Here is a 16515-nt window from a genome sequence, read left to right as displayed (position 1 = left end):
GCTTCCAAAGTGAAAAAAAAAAAAAATAGAGACAGTTTGCTGCCTGAACAGACACCCAGAACTCTCTAACATTGGAGCATCATCTTCAGCCTTCTGGCCTAGTATATCTGACAGACATATTTGTGAGGTAGGAACTATTGAGGACTTGCTCACCCTGTCTTGACAGAGCTCGGCCATTGACCCTGCCTGTATCTAAGCTTGACCATTTTAGGCAGTGTAGCAGATACAAGGACATTTTTGCCCAGTGGCTTGTTTGCCACATTTAAAGCCATCTCCATAAGGAGGTTCTTCGGTGCTCATCATCTTCTTTGAGGTAGGTTAGGTGTTGCCAGGAGTTAACCTGTCTTATTGTCAAAGAATCCTCAAAATAATAATAATAAAAAAACATTTTAATGCCATATTCTGTAGGTCTCTGAGGTTTTTGAAGACCATATCTAACTATTTTACCATATTTATCTGTAGAATCATATCTATCTGTTAAACCTAGGATGTATATTCCTGTACTTGACATGACCATGAATTGACCAACTAACAACTGACTTGTATTGCTTAATTATCCTAAACAGCCTGCAATAGCACTGTCAGAGAATTGAAAGCAAACTATGTATTAATTGAGTTGTATGTGTACAATACCTCATATTAGAGTAGAAATATAATGTGTGAAGAATAATATTAAACTTGAATTCTATTTCAACGTATCAAAATTAAACTTATTTCGTATCAATATGCAAAATTCTATATCAGTGAATTAAAATTAACCTTATTTGTGAGTAATAACTAAGGCTTTAAGTTGAGGAGTAGATTCAATAATCTACTCCTATCATCCCTATATATTCAATATTCCCCTTTCTTTCTTTTCAGCCCTCTATCTCCATACCTAAGAAAGAAAGATAAAGGAAAAGAGAGAAATCCCTGAGAGTCTAACCAACCTCCAACAGGGTCCAGCCTTACAGAGACTCCAATGTCTTATGGATATGGATAAAATTGCAAATATTGGCCCCAGGTTATCATGCCTTAAATCCCAACACTTGAGAGGCATTGGCAGAGGCAAGTGGATCTCTTACTGAGAGGCTATCCTGGTCTACAGAGTGAGTTCTAGGCCAGCCAGGGCTACACAGAGAAACCCTGTCACAAAGAAAGGAAGGAAGGAAGGAAGGAAGAGAATGAAAGAAAAAGAGAAAAAAAGGAAAGGGAAGGGAAGGGAAGGAAAGGAGAGGAAAAGGAAACTGATTTATGCTGTTGTGCTCTGCTGGGGATGGGGTTGGCTGTGGATTTGGACTTTGGCCCACCTGCTCCAGACCCAAGCATGTTTGTTTAAAAGCTTCCTTCAAACTCTCTGTCCTAGTTTGGGTCAGCCACCTGACTCTGTGACAGGGAAAAGGAAAGAAAAAGAACAAGGAAAAGACTCTTTGCACTTGAGAACAACTGAGAAGTAAGCTGTTTCCCATAGTTTTTATAGACAGCAAGGTGTTTAATTCTCGGAGCTCTTCTCCTTTCCTTGATTTTGCTATTTTTAAAGCTTATGTTGAAACTTTCTGTTTCTGCAGTTTATCATCTGTAAGTCCATATAGTGGCATTTAAAAAGATACATAGATGATCTTAATTTGCTATAGCATACCATATTGGTAATTGGGGTTCACCTCTTGTTTAGGAAAAGGGTATGTGCCTCACAGGCTCCCCTTGGAGTACCGCCATCTTGCCTGATAACCCAAACTTACCTAGGAGCAAATAAAAACCATCTGGCTTGCTGCCATCTTGTTTTTAAAACTAAATCATACAAAAACATGATTTTTTTTTTGCTGTCTTTATTAAGCTTTAGCTATTTGGAGAAACTGAGTCATTTGAAAAGCTGAGGTTTTCTAAAAGTACACTAAAAAGTCCAATCTCTTGGTAAATTGTATTTATGGTTTAAAGTTGATTTTAATAATAAGGGATTTTTAATTCAAGAATTATATTTTTAAGGCTCAAACTTAATAGGAATAAAATCATAGAATCCTAATCTCATAAAAACTACCAACTTGTTTTAAACTGCTAAAGGTAATTAAGGTATACATGTCATGCTAAGTAGAAATATAATTGATTTACAAAGGCAAGCTTGGAGGGAGAGACTAATTTTGATCTTTTGTTATATAGTCTGTTGTTATTTCCCATCATATAGTATTCTGTGTGTGTTGTCAATGTCCAGCCAGAAACAAGTCAAAACAAGTTTAAAGTTAACTTAATGTTTGTTTAATATAAAAGATATTCAAAATCAGATACATAAAAAATTGGTTATAGAAGATTGAATGCTTGCACAAATGGGTTAAATTTACAATATGCATGCATGGCAGGAAGCCCCCAGGCTCTAGCAGTTCCCTTGGATGGAACTATATCCCAGCAGGTAAGTTGCATGCCAGCCTTATCACAGGGCAAGGATACAGAGGAAATAAGACTCAGACGAAATCTGCTGCTCCTGCCTCCAGCTGCACTAGCCTGGCCTAAAAATTCTCTTCTTTATCTAAAGATGAATCACTCATGTCTCAGGTGACCAGGGCGTGGATTCTCCTGCCCAGTGGAAGATCCCAGAGTCTGCACCCACATCCTACATGTCTCAAATAACAGAGAGACAGATAGCAATCACTCTGTGCTCAATGTCCCCCTGAAATGACATCTGAAGATGCTGAGAACAGGGGAACCCTGCACCTAAGCCTACCATTGGCTGGAATGGGACTTGCATGCTGGTTCACCTGGTTGTGCCCTTTACCCCGGCATTCAATTCTTCCTCTTGGCACAAGCTAATTCTGGGATTTATACCTTACCCACCCATGTCTCCTCGTTAAAGGAAGAGGTCACCAAACTCACAGCTTAGAAAGTTATTCAAAATATCCAAGCAGTGTCTTAGACAGTTGTAGAGCCAGCGGATGCTTCTATTAGGTGATTCCATAAGTCAATGCCTCTCAACCTGTCGGTCATGACCCCATTGGGGGGATTGTGGGATGATCCTTTCACAAGGGTCACATATCAGATATTCTGCATATCAGATATTTACATTGAAATTCATAACAAAAACCATAATTATGAAGCAGTGATGAAACAATTTTATGGTTGGAGGTCAGTACCTGAGGAACTGTATTAAAGGGTTGTAGTATTAGGAAGGATGGAAACCACTGACTTAAATGAAAGAGTTTCTCTCCAACCTGGGCTTGAAGCCTACAAGGAGTATACAGGCTTTGGCAGTGATACTTATAGATGTTTTTAAGGAATTCCAAAAAGCCAATATGTGTTAAAGCTCATTTAATTTGGTTATCTTGCTTTACAAATTATACTTCTAAATAACCAATCTACTTTTAAATGGAATGCTCTTAAGAAACCTGCTTATGGCTGTCAGAATGTAGTGACCTAGAGCTTTGTCCATTGACAAAACGAGTAAAGAGCTGGCTTTGGCCTTCTTTGCCAGTTCAGTCTGTGTTACATGTAAATGATTTATGACAGATTTGACAGAGCTGACTGCTTTCATATCTCTTCTGCTGGTCGAATGTATGGAATGAAAACGTAGAGATTTTTAAGAGGTTCTGTTAATAGGGTTAATTTTAGAAAAGTCTGTGAAGTGAGCCATTTACTCTTGGCATAGCAGCCACCGACTCTGGAAGTATAGTTTTTAAATTGAAAATTGGAAATCATTTATTTGGGGGAATACAATTTAGAATAAAATTGTCTCTTTACACAGCCTGACAATACAAAATATATTTACTATATAATCTTAGACTATAGGTATAACAATTTGATGTTAACAAAAATATATATTGTTATATTTTTAGATACTAGATATGGTCACTTAAGGTAATAGTCCCAATTTTTGAAATTTTACCTTAGCAAATGTTTCTGAGCAAAAACTGTTTTACTTGAGATAGTCTGTTTTTGTTCATTGAAACAAATATACAAAGTTTATGCTACATGAAAGCAAGGACTATCACTTAAACATGCTCAGTTCTGACTCCTTCCTTGGATGCTGACTTTGATTGACTTCTCTTACAGAGCTTCCAGGTGCCCGTTCCTTACATAGGGACTGACGTGACACACAGCTGATTACAGCTGCTGTCTCCTCCTAAAGGACACAGTCCTGCCACTTGTCCAACTGCATTTAACTCGTGTTACTCTTGATGTAAAAGTTTTTCTGGTGTAGCTTTGTCTCTTAATCTCCCCCCACAAAATTGTATAGTTATCACTCCTGGTTTATGTTTTAGGTCTATGCCAACCATTGTTGTTTTATCATGGCCGCTTGGATGGATGCACTTCTGAGGGGCTCTTAACTGCTGCCTCCCTCATCACCCTTCTGTCATCCTTGTGGCAGCTACTGAGAGATCGACACCCCCAAACCCCTAAAGAGGGACTAATGGGCCTTGGGCCATCCAACACCTCTCTCTTCTTGTCATTCTGAACATTGTTTTTAGGACTCAGAACTGAAGCAGCCAACTGAAGCCTTGTATGCATCAGTTAGCCCCTCTGTCTCACCAGCTCAGATCAGCTTAACATCCTTCAGGGCCAGCTGGACTCCTTGGCTGCTACAGTACTCCAAAGTTTAAAAGGGCTAGATCCAATTGCTGCTAAGGACAGGATGTGTACCGTCCTCGAACAACGCTGCTTCCACGCCAACGAATCCTAACTGACTCTAAAGTAGCCCAAAGACACAAGGTCCAGACACAAATTCCTTCTGGGTTCCCTCCCATCCTGGTTCCTCCCTTTGATCACTTTCTTCTTTGTTATCCTAACACCTATGTTTTTACTCTGTCCTTGAAATGTTTTGCCTACTGAACTCTATCTTATACCCAAACAAAATGTCCCACACAAGCTTTCCCAATCGCTTTCGCCCTACAGCAACTCCATGTGTTCTTGATACATCTGCAAAAAGGCCTTTTAGATGCCGTGGAGAAAAATGGCTAAAAGGGACCTTCATCTCTTTAGCCTTAAGCTGCATACACTTCTCTTTTCTTTCTTTCTTTCTTTCTTTCTTTCTTTCTTTCTTTCTTTTTCTTTCTTTTCTTTTCTTTTCTTTTAAACCATTTTCATTTGGGCACCTCTGTGCTCTGCTGGAAGGGAGGCTGCACACTGAGCTGAATCACTCCTTCCTCTTCCACACACACATCAGACTCTAAGCTCCTACCAAGTATTTATTAATAAAGCATTTACAGTCGGTCAGGTACAGCAAACTTTCTAGAAGCCTTTTTTTCTTTCGTTTTTTAACTTATTATAATTTATCAGATTCAATTCTTTACCTTAGTCTTCTACTTCCTCCCGTTGCCTTCCTTGATGCTCCCTGCTAGTTCTGCCAGCTCGTTCTGGTGCAAGAGTCCTGGTAAAGGGACTAGACAGTGCCGCCCTGAATCAACTCCATGCCCACTTCTTCTCGCCGGTCGTCTCCATTTCTCCCACCTCTGTTCCTGCCTATTCTTCCCAGAAACATTTCTCAGCAACCTGTAGCCAAAGCATCTGCTCTCAGCCCTCTAAGAATTATCTTCCAGGTCTCTGCAAGAATACTGGACAGCAATCACCTGATCCATCAAAGGTGACCAAGATTCCCCCCCCCCCCCCATACGTGACCACAGGACCCCATGTTATGTTGGTGTGCAGGCAATTCAACTGGCCTGCCCTCAGAGGCCTTTAGGGTCCTGAGTACATCCTATGTCACCATCTGTGCCAGGCACACAGTAGGTAAGATCCTGCCAGCCACCTGGTATGTGCTCACTCTCTCCCACTCTTCGACTCTCTCTCCCTCCTATCTCTGTCTCTGTCTCTCTGTCTCTCTGTCTCTCTGCCCCCCCCCCCCACCTTCACACAATACATCTCTGTCCCAGGTCTATTGCACGGGATCATCCTATCATTCTTTATATGTTGCCACACTCCCTCTTCAATGGACCCAGGTCTACCCCCTCCGACCCTTCAACAAAGACCCCCCTCAGCAGAAAACAGCTGCAACCCCCCCGGGCCCTGCATGACTTCTATCCCCTCAGAGTCAGGACTGATAGTTTTCTGTGGAAGGACTACACTTCCTGCTTCCCTTGTGGGCTACGGCAAGTGGGAAGTCATGTCCATCCCTCTAGAGGGCCACATCCCATCTCCCTCTGTGGGCGTTTTGGCCATCTGCACCCCTGAGTAACAAGATGCCCCCTTGCTGTGAATAAATATGGTCAGACCCAGCTTCTCCTTCTTTCTGCCTCCTGTCTCTCTCTAGCTGCCCTTAATAAACAACCCTCTCCTCCCGGGGCGGTAGGGGGGAAGTAAGGCCCTTAAGGTCACATCAAAATGTAGCCAGGGCTGGGTGGTACTACAGTAACAAAAGCCAAGAAGTTTCCCAAGAGTGTATGTCAGGAGCCATAAGGGGAATCCACCATGGGAGAGGGCTACTGCCCCTTCCTCCAGGAAGCCTCCTTGGCTGCCCCTGCCCTTATCTGATTCTTACCATCTTTACCTTTCTCCCAGATCTGGTGGGATAGTTCCTGTCTTAGAGGCAGCTGACCTTCCTGCAAACCATAAACCCCACTGTGGGCGCGGGGACTTCATACAATGGTGCTCTCTTACCCCCAGAACATGGCACTAAGCTACAAGAGCCTTCACTTTCAAACAGGGAGGCCTAGGCACATGACCAACCCCAGTAAGCTCCTTAGACTCCCCACCTGTCATTATGGAATTCAGGATCCCCCAGAGATCATATGGACACATGGACCCATGAAGCCTCTCTCTTGAGCCCCATCATAGCCTCTGAGCCTTGCTCAGCTTCTTCAGGTCTTGGGACTCTGTAGGGGCGACCCTGCTCTATACTCCCCCTACATCTTTCTTGCTAGTCTGAGGACCAACACAGAAACTCATTCCAGGAGACTGCGCATTCAGAGTCCTGGGGACAGACAGGAGAAGCAGACCGTCTGGGGAGAGAGGAGAGGATGGGGTTGCCAGGGTGATGGGAATTGAGGCCTCTTCCAAGGCCTTCCTCTCTGCATCACCCCCCACCCCAGCCAGCCCCAGCTCTTCTTTCTTCCCCCTGCCAGCTCCTTCTTGAGGAGGAAGCCACCCTCCACCCCCCCCACTGCCCCCCCTCCCAGTATTCCTGCACCAGATACGAATTATCATAAATACAATGGTTTCAATTAGGAGACTAGTTGCCTAGAAAGAGAAATCCTTGCTCTCACAGTCCTTCTACCCACCTTGCTGCAGCAGCAAGCAAGGAAGCTGGCCACCACTTCTTTCTGAGACACCATCTCCCACCTGGAACCCCAGTCACCAAAAATCCTGCTCACTTCCTTCCCCCCAAGTCACAGGCTTCTGGCACATCCCAAGGGACACCGCATCGGATCCCAAGCTGCCCTGTGGTGTCTCACTCCCTCGTGCAACCCAGAGCCTCCTCTGAGGACAGTCTTCCACCCTCTTTCAGGCTTAGAGACTGATATTCCATAACAGAGCCAGGGCTGAGGCCAGGGAAGGGAGCAGGCAAGTTCTGGAAGCTTCCTTAGGTGGCTGGCTCAGTGTTCTCATTCATCAGTCTTCTTTTCAGCCATGTTTCATGAACAGGTCTAGGGTGATGGCTCAGCTTCTCAAGTGTTTACCTATAAGCACAAGGGCCTGGGTGCCATGCAGAACCTACGTGAAAGTGACCACATGGAAGCTTGCTTATGAACTCAGTACTGAGGAGTCAGAGGCAGCAGGATCCCTCAGCCAGCCTGCTGAGTTCCAGGCCAGTAAGACGTCCTGTTGCAATAAACAATGCATCACACAGCTGAGGGATGGCAACCAAGGTTGTCCTGTGGTCTCCACATGCGTGTGTGTACATGTGTAAAGTGCATCCTCCACATGCACCTACATACACAAGAACACACAGGCACATGTGTACATGCAAGCACACGACTATTGAACGAACAGATTATTTCTTCTGATGAATGACTTTAGTGGAGCCTCTTAAGTTTGCTGTTTAAAAGACTTATTTATTGATATTAATTATGCATGTGTGTCCATGTGTCTGTATGTAGGGGTATGACAATGTGAGTACAGAGGTGTCAGATGTGGTTGGAGATACAGTGGAGCCACCTGACACGGGTGCTGGGGACTCTTGTCTTCTGCAAGAGCAGCGTGTGCTTCTAACTGCTGAGCGTCTCTCCTCTTGAGGTCTAGGCAGAGTCTCTTACCTTCTGGTTTCTTCTCTTGCCAGGCTTTTCAGTTTGTAAAGACACAAGGCACCTGATAGCCCTGTCCTCATCCTAACGTCAACATGGCCCTGGCCCCAAATACCCACTTCTGTCTGTGCCACCTACTCCCAAGCCAGACCCCAAAGGCAGAGGCTGAGAACAGCCATCAGCTATCACAACCAGAGCCCTCCTAAACAGAGCTAGAGGTCACCTCCTGATTCAAGGGCTGGTGACCCTCTTCCTGTCAAACACTGCCACAGAGGCACCATTTACCCAACTTTAATCATCTTGATGTTTCTTCCCTGACAGTTACTGACAAGGGGTCACTGTAAGCCAATGCTAAGCATTGGAGGAACAGGAAGAAACGAGACAGGAAGATAAGAAAATGGCCTCTCTCAGAAACCTCGAGAGAAAACCACATTCTGTTCACCCCTTCACTTAATAGCCGCTGAGCACCTACTGCAGGCGAGACACAGTCCTAAGAAGTATGGGTACAGTAGAGTACAAAACAACATCCCAACCTCAGGGGCACCCCCACAAAGCATCTAGCCACCCACTGCAGCAACATAGCTTCTAAGCCCACATAGCACAGAGCCTGGATCATCAGTCAGCATAGTTTTCTGTTTTGAGTAGAGAACCAGTGGAGAGCTGGGCTTTTGTGTAGGATAAGGAGGCCGTAGGCTCATCAGTTAAGGACACTGGCTCCTCTTTTAAAGGACAAAACTTTGATTCCCATCATCCACATGGTGGCTCACAACCATTTGTGATTCCAGTTTCAATGGATTGGACACTCTTATGTGGGCACCAGGCACTTACATGGTGCACATACATAGATACAGGCAAAATACCTATACATATAAAATAAAAGAATATTCTGAAAACATTTTAAAGAGACCTTAGGTGGGGAAGGCTGAGGTCTTAGTCCCTTTTCACTAAGGAACAATGAATATGTCCACCAATACAGAGATTCTCTCTGTGACCTAGACAGTGTAAGACTCCACTCTACTGTCACCTCTCCCAGTTACTGTGTGTAACCCGATGGGGTCTGATGGTGCATTATGTAAGCTCTGGTCAGGGTCCTGGTCCTGCTGTGGCCCTGGCTATGAAATGTGCTCACTGAAGGACTGTGTTTGATATGGGCCTCACTGTTAGCACCTGTGTGAACATGGAAAAGCCTCTGGAATATTCCATGCATCTTAATGTCCTTGTTAGATTTGTGAGAAAATACTACACCTGACAGTATTGCTACTAACGCAGCATCCCAGGGCACAAAGTGCACGAGGCTCTGGGTTCAATCTCAGGCATTGCACAAATGAGACATAGTGGTGTATACCTGCAACCTTAGCACTTGGGAAATAGGGGCCAGGACAATTGATGGGGTGTTCAAGGCTATCTTTGGCTTCGTAGTGATTCAGGGGCTAGCCTGGGCTACATAAGTCCTCAGCATTTAATGAGCATGTTGGAAGAATCATCCCTTGTGAACATAATGATGACTGTAAATCCATGCATCCTTCCCTCTGGGTTTCAGGGGTGCTGAATTTAAAAAGAACAGGTTGGATCTATGTCCCCGCTAAGGTGGAGGGTGGTATCTTCTAAAACTCATGTTTCATCCCTGTCAGGCCACAGGTCCTCGGGGTGAGCATCACCGGACCCGAGAGGCCTGAGCCAGGTAGGAGGAAGCAGAGGGAGAGCTCTTAGATCCCATGAATTTTTTTTTCTCTGCAGGTCTGCTGTGACTGGTAGTGAAAGAAAGGGAGATGTGATGTCGCCCTGAGGGGCTGCCAGCTGCCGCTGCTGCCACATGGTAGTCTTGGAGGCAGAGAACATAATGAACAAAGCAGTGTTTTCATTTGGAGAGAGAACCATGTGTGGGGCTACGCCTCTTCCTGAGCCCCTTGCAGATGGATGTCTTCCCTTCCCCTAGTCTCCTTCCTTTATTGCAGGGGTTCAGCTGCCCTCAGAGGCCAGAGGGGCACAGCAGAGGCCATGGGTGCCAGGGAGACAAGCTTCTGTGATGGAAAAGGACATCTGGTAAGTGAATGTTCTTTGCTAGCTCCCTTGCGGGCCTGAAGGAGTCTTATCAGGCTGCGAGAAACCACTGGGGTCAGGAAGGAGTGAGGTGTCTCGCCAGGAAAAGACCAGGCAGGGTCCTAGGTGCAGTGTCCTCCTTACATGCTGAGGCAGAAGGATGGCTGTGATCCCAGGGTGGGGCTCAGAGACTGGGGGCACATTCATTTTGCCACATGTTCAATCATCTGACTCTAGCCTTCTCTCTATGGAATCTAGTGCAAACCCACCAAAGCACAGTCCTGTTGCACAGACTGTACCTCCAATACTCTCCTGCTATAACTTGTGCAGGGTGGCACATCCCCGGGGCACTTGTGTGAGAATGCCTGGAACTCCTCACTATGCCGTCATCTCCACCGAATCACCAGAAGAGCCTCTGTGCCAGAGGCAGGGAAAGAAAACAGCCTGACTAATCCCATCTCGGGTGAGCCAGGTTGACCTGCCTGTGAGTCCCTGGTTCTGGAGCCTTCCCAGAAAAGAGTCCCTGTGGTAGGGGTTTGGGGGATACTGAGTGGGACATAGTGGACATCGAGGAGAGGGAGCCTCCTCTTACAGCTTAAGAGCGAAGGTGCTGGCGAGCATCTCAGTCAGGAGACTGCTGGCCTTGGAAGCATGAGCTCCTGCATTCAATCCCATTGAGAAAAAGAAAAGCTGGGGTGGTAGCAAGGCTTTCGATGCCAGCACTGGGGAGATAGACATAGGTGAAAACCTGGAACTCACTGGCCAACTAGTCTAGCCTAGTCAGCGATCTCAGGTCCCAGTGAGAGAGAGGCCTTGTTTCCCCAAATAAAGACTGGCAGAACAACTGTCCTAGATGCTGGCCTCTGGCCTCCACATATGTGCATGCACATGTGTACACACACACACACACACACACACACACACACACAGGAGAGAGAGAGAGAGAGAGAGAGAGAAGATGGAGAGCAGGCCTGAGGCATTGGGACAAACCCCAAAAGGACACAAGGTCTCAGATGCACTGAACACAGGTACAGGTGACAGGTCTTAGCTGCCCTAAGTGGGATGTTCTCACTTGCAGAGGATTCTGAGAAACGTGGCTGAACTAAACAGGAGCTCCTGCTGGAGCAGAGGTATCTAAATCCAGCACCTCCCCCTAGAGACTGCTGCCGAACAGTGGGCCTGCAGGCCACAGAGAGGCTCTCGCTGGCATCTTCAGACACCATGACAGCTTACTGGCAGACACCCAGAGGCGCACCCATCCTGTGTACAGAACCCACACATCTATACACTCATATAGGCATACTCTCGTGATCAATTTCTGAGGAGCCGGGGCTATCTGCTGGCACGTGCCTGTCAATTCTAATGTGAAAGTCAGGACAGTGCCAGGAGGAGGTTCCTCAGCCTCTTGCGAGGAGCTTTGTGGTACCCTGGTGATTGCCTTTCCAAGGCAGGCTCGCCGGCCTGTGAGCTTTTCCAATTAGAAACCTGGGCCCTGAGAGTTGACAGAAGCAGCAGGGGTTCATTAGGAATGCAGCCCAGGCAATGCTGTGTTGGAGCCTGGAGAAGGAGGGAGAGGAGGAGGGAGTGAGAGAGGGGAGAGGAACTGGTAGAAGAGGGTGGGGGGATGGGGGGGATGAGGAGGACTGAAGCAGAAGGAGGGAGAGGGTAGAATAATGAAGAGGGGGAAAAGGGAGGAGAAAGAAGAGGGGGGAGAAGGAAGAGGATAAGGAAGGTGAGGGGGATGAAGGAGAGCAGGCAGGAGAGGAGGAAGAGAAGATGAGAAGGAGAAGGGAAGGCAGAAGGCGGAGGTGATGGGCAGATGGGTGGATGGGAAATATCACAGTGGAACAGCCACATCATAGACTCAGAAGGATCTGAAACAAATCTGCTGAGTTCTGAGTCTTCAGGTCCTCACCAGCAATAGCTTTCCCTCTTCTCTCCCAGAGACGTAGCCCTCACTCGGGCTTACCAGCATGCACCTGTATTCCTGGCCACTGAGCTAGGCTGGATGAAAAGAAGTAAGGTACTAGAAGACCTTCTGTGGTCCTCTCCTCTGACCACGGCACTGCTCAAACCTCACTCTCTGGGCAGCTGGAATTGGGTCCAGCACCCTTGCTTTTCCAAGGCTCCAGTTGGAACATGGGTCCCTCGGGCTGCCTCCTTGAAGCTGGGCTCTCCCATCTGTTCTCTACTGGGAGGAGAGCCCCAGGCCTCTGAAGGGGCACCAGGAGCTGTGACACCCTAGAGCCACATGTCCCCATTTTCTCCAAGGGCATCCAGTACAAAACATCCCACAAGCAGAGGAAAGGATGCAGGCAAAGGGCGTGGCTATGAAGGACCAGGTTTGAGAGTTCCCATTGCCCTGCCTGGCGCTTACATAGCATGCTTGCAAATTGCACAGTTCAAAGTGAGTGACTGAGTCTGAGGCCCTTCTGAGCCCCCACCAGCTCAGCGACTCAACAATCTGATGACATGACGGATGCATTGTGCATCTCCCAACAGGACCAACCACTCGCTTGCCTTCTCCCTCTGATGCAGAGACTCCACCTCAGCTTGGTGGGACCTCACCTCATCAGCACAGATGCCAGAGGGACAGGTAGCACTTCCATCCTGCCTTCACTACTTACAAGAGCACTATAAATCCTTTCTGGATAAAGCCCAGGGATCCTGCTAACAATACATACACAGCTATGTGTAGGTACCTGCCTTGTTGCCAACAGAGGCAGCGTTAGCAGTGGTTTTTTTTTGGCAGCCTAGACACATCCTTGGCTTACATTCAGCATCTGGCCCATGGACACACCGGGTGCCTTACACATCTGTGTCCTCCCCACTCTGACTTGACTCCTGTCACCCAGCAGCCTCTGCTGTCCTCTCTCCCTCCCCTCCACACAGGGAGGGAAATGAGATGCAGGAAAACAAGTCTGTGAGTTTTTTCCCCCCACTGTTTATAAATCTCTTAAGCTTGACATGGTGCTGTTTTTCAGCTCTGAGTCTAGCTGGAATGTTGCTGTTTTTGCAGAGGAAAAAAAAATCAAAGAAAAGGGATTATAATTATGGGTCAGGTCCCAGGCGGGAAGCGGCTGCCAGCCATGGGGGCTTCCCTGGCTTGGATGTCTTTTGTATCAGCAAAGAGTCAGGCATCCTGGCAGCATGCTGAAAAGAAAACCAACCAGGTGTTTACCTCCACTTACTCTCTCTATTCTCTGTCCTTGTAAAATGCAGGGTTCCCACAGAGAGTCTCCTGTCCTTGTCCTCAGTGTGGCAAACGCCTACAGCCAATTCTAAACACTCAGCCCATAAGGCACTGGGGACCTGGGCCTTGCAGTCTTGTCACGTCCTGGGGCATCCCTGCCAGGCTCTAGGTTTTGTTTTTTTAGAAAGAATTGTATGGGGGCTGATGTAAGTAGAGAAGTCAGAACAAGAGAATTGTTAGTCCCTCCCTCCCGGATGCAAGGCTGAGGAGGCCTTGGAGACCTTTGAAGGGGGTCTGATCCTGTTGGTCTGAACACAGCCTGCATTTTCATAGAGCTAGCCAGTGGGAGAAAGTCCCACCTCAGTGGCTGGCTCCATGAGAGACCCCACACAATTGCCTTCCTTCTTTGGATTTCCCCCAATCTGCATTTTTAAAAGATGGGGTTTTAAAAATCTTTAAATGTGCAGTGTGTGCTTGCCTTGGAGTCCTCTGCAAGAACAGTCTGTGCCCTTGAACCTCGGAGCCACCTCCCCAGCCTCCCTGAATCTAACACCTTCAATTACAAGGAACCTGAGTAGACAAGTGGTGGGGCCCTTTAGATCTGGAATGGGTCCATTAGGCCCATTGGATATTTCAGCCTTCCACACTATCAGTAAGTACCCTGACATACCAGCCATGTTGTACCCCTCTTTCACACCAGACTAGGATAGCCCAGCTGAGATAAAGGCTGGAGCACAGCATCCCCAGGTCTAGGTTCGAGTTCTCCATCCCTGCAAGCAAGTGATGAAAGTGATGATTTCCTAGCCACACCCCCCTACACACACACACACACACACACACACACACACACACACAAATGGCTTCCAAGTGTCTCCATACCTTCAGCCTACAAGTATAGCAGGTCTGAATGTCTCACCTTGGGCTGAGTTTTTAAGGCCTGTTCAGTTCTGTTTTCTTTTTTTTTTTTTTTTCTTTTTCTTTTTTAAAAATTCATCCCAAACTTTCAGTGTCAACAGGAAGCTGTGATAAAAGCCAGACTTTGTCCCTCTGAGCCCCAGGCATGGGATTCCTGGGGCTAAGCCTTTCTGACAGGACTAGAGTCCATAGATCAAGGTTCCTCAGTTCCCCCAAGAGGAACCTCTCCTCCTCCCCCCCCCCACACTGGACATCCCAAAGACCCCTGTGAGTTCAGTCCTCTCCCTCCTAACCCATAGACTGAGACCTGCCAAATCACTTGCTTCAATGGCCTCCTGTGTGACCAAAGAGAAGCAGCAAGGAAACGCTTTTGTGCAAATGCTTGCTCCCTTCCCCATCTCCAGTCTAAGTGTCTGGTTTCAGAGTGCATGTCCCCCATCTTCTCAGTCAACGGGGATGAGGGCAACCTGCACTTTGTATTGCAGAAATGTCCCAGGCCAGGGTACAGACAGCCCCAACTCTGTGACCAGTACTGGGGGAGGCAGGTCTATGGGCTGAGCAGGTCCCACTCACCCTAGCCCATTTGGTAAGTTCCAGGCTAGTGAGAGACGGGCCTCAGCAAACAAGATGGGCAGCCTGAGGAATGAATGATGCCTTGGCCTATCTTCTGGCCACATGTAAGTACACCTGCACACACTTACACACAAACACACATATGCACAGGCACATACAGTAATAACATTAATAGCTGGGTAGAACAGAGGGGTGACAGGGCTTCTTGTGGCTGTGATGGTTATGATAATGCCCATGGGACAAAGACTGGCAGTGAGCGCGAGACGAGTTAGTAGGTAGAAGCACAGTGTCCTGCGTTCAAATTGTGATCTTCCACCGGTGAACACTGGACCTGAGGTAAGTCACTTTTCACCTCTAAGCCTGAGTTTCTGCACTGAAAACCAGGGGAAATTGGACTGTCCACTTTGTGGATCCACTGAGCTGGCTCATGAAAGCACTTGATACAGTGCCCAGCACATAGTAACACACACTTCATACACTGACTGCTATGACTCTCTCCCTTTGGAGAGGAGCCTGATAGCAATGAGCTGTGTTTACATGCTGGGGAACTGATCAGTGATAGCCGCCTGGTGAAAGCCTACTGGTCTGAACCCTGCTAGGTGGTGAAAGTGGGGGTGGATATTTAGAACAGGTTGCTACCGTCCCTGTCCCTTTACACAGCCACCAAAAGTCAGCATGCACAGCACTCTGCTTGAGCTGTTGGTTACAAAAGAGAAGAAAGAGAAAGATACTTCCATCATATAGCGCCAATAACTGCCTGATTTGTATCCCCATTTCCAGAGTTGGAGGACCAGAACAGCTCTAAGAGAAAACTCAGTGGGTCATTGTCTGCAGGAGCAGCCATGCTCGGAAATAAGGGGTGTCTAGGAGACACAAGCCAGGATGCATCTGAAGAACTGGCCGTCTCCATCTTAGGCTTAAAAGCCATCTTATAGTAAAGACAAACTAGGTTCATTCCTGTTTATGATTAAACCACTGGTTCTCAAAGAAACTTAACTACAAATGGTTCTGTCCTGCCTGTTCTAGGAATGTCAATTGTGCCTTTGTTTCAAAAAGTTAATAACCAGCTTGCTATCTTGTCTTTGTTTCAAAAGTGTTGCTGTGGCTCCCTTGTTAAGACTACCTGTTGTTATGACCACATGGCAATCGTGCCTTTCTTTTGGGAGTGCTTATGACTAACTTGTGATGTTTATGTTCTGGTCTTTGCGTGCCAAATGCCACATTTGAAAACCCCTGCCCCTAAACTATTAAAAAAAAAAACTCTTGCCTTCCTCACACCCAGTGCTGACCTCTCAGACCCTGCCTTAGGGGAGGCAGTCTGTGTACACGGATAAAGACTCTTGCTTTAATTAGTTGCTTGCCTTAATTAATTTGGCCAGGATGATTTGGGGCTGGTATTCTTTCCCCTCTCATCTTTGGGATTAACAGTTCAAAGAAAAGGAAGGGGAATGGGGATGAGCAGGGAGAGAATGGGAGAGGCCAGGCATAGTGAGGGACGAAAAGAAAGCTGGGAGGAGAGAAGGCCAGAAGGGAGGGAAAGGCAACAGCAGGAGAGTCGGAGGGAAGAAATGGGGACACTCGTAGTCCAGGCACTTGGGGTCTAGACTTAGGCAGAAGAACCAGAGCACTGTGCAAGAGCTGCCAGCACTGTGACCC

At 47.0% G+C, this 16515-nt stretch overlaps 1 protein-coding gene and 1 long non-coding RNA gene across 2 annotated transcripts in view; one reads left to right on the top strand and one right to left on the bottom strand.

Annotated features, from left to right (window-relative positions):
- The window catches only part of LRFN2 (leucine rich repeat and fibronectin type III domain containing 2), a 168331-nt gene that overhangs the window by 110923 nt on the left and 40893 nt on the right, over window positions 1-16515 (bottom strand). The window lies entirely within an intron of this gene.
- On the top strand, window positions 10021-16211 carry LOC311581101. The gene is made up of 3 exons (XR_014773655.1): window positions 10021-10181; window positions 14884-14963; window positions 15640-16211. It is a non-coding gene; the product is annotated as an uncharacterized lncRNA (long non-coding RNA).

The sequence above is a fragment of the Acomys minous genome, assembly GCF_964271855.1.
Source record: "Acomys minous genome assembly, chromosome: 13".
NCBI classification, from domain to species: Eukaryota; Metazoa; Chordata; class Mammalia; order Rodentia; family Muridae; genus Acomys; species Acomys minous.
The sequence above is the reverse complement of the archived record's forward strand: the minus strand, read 5'-3'. Positions and strand labels throughout refer to the sequence as shown.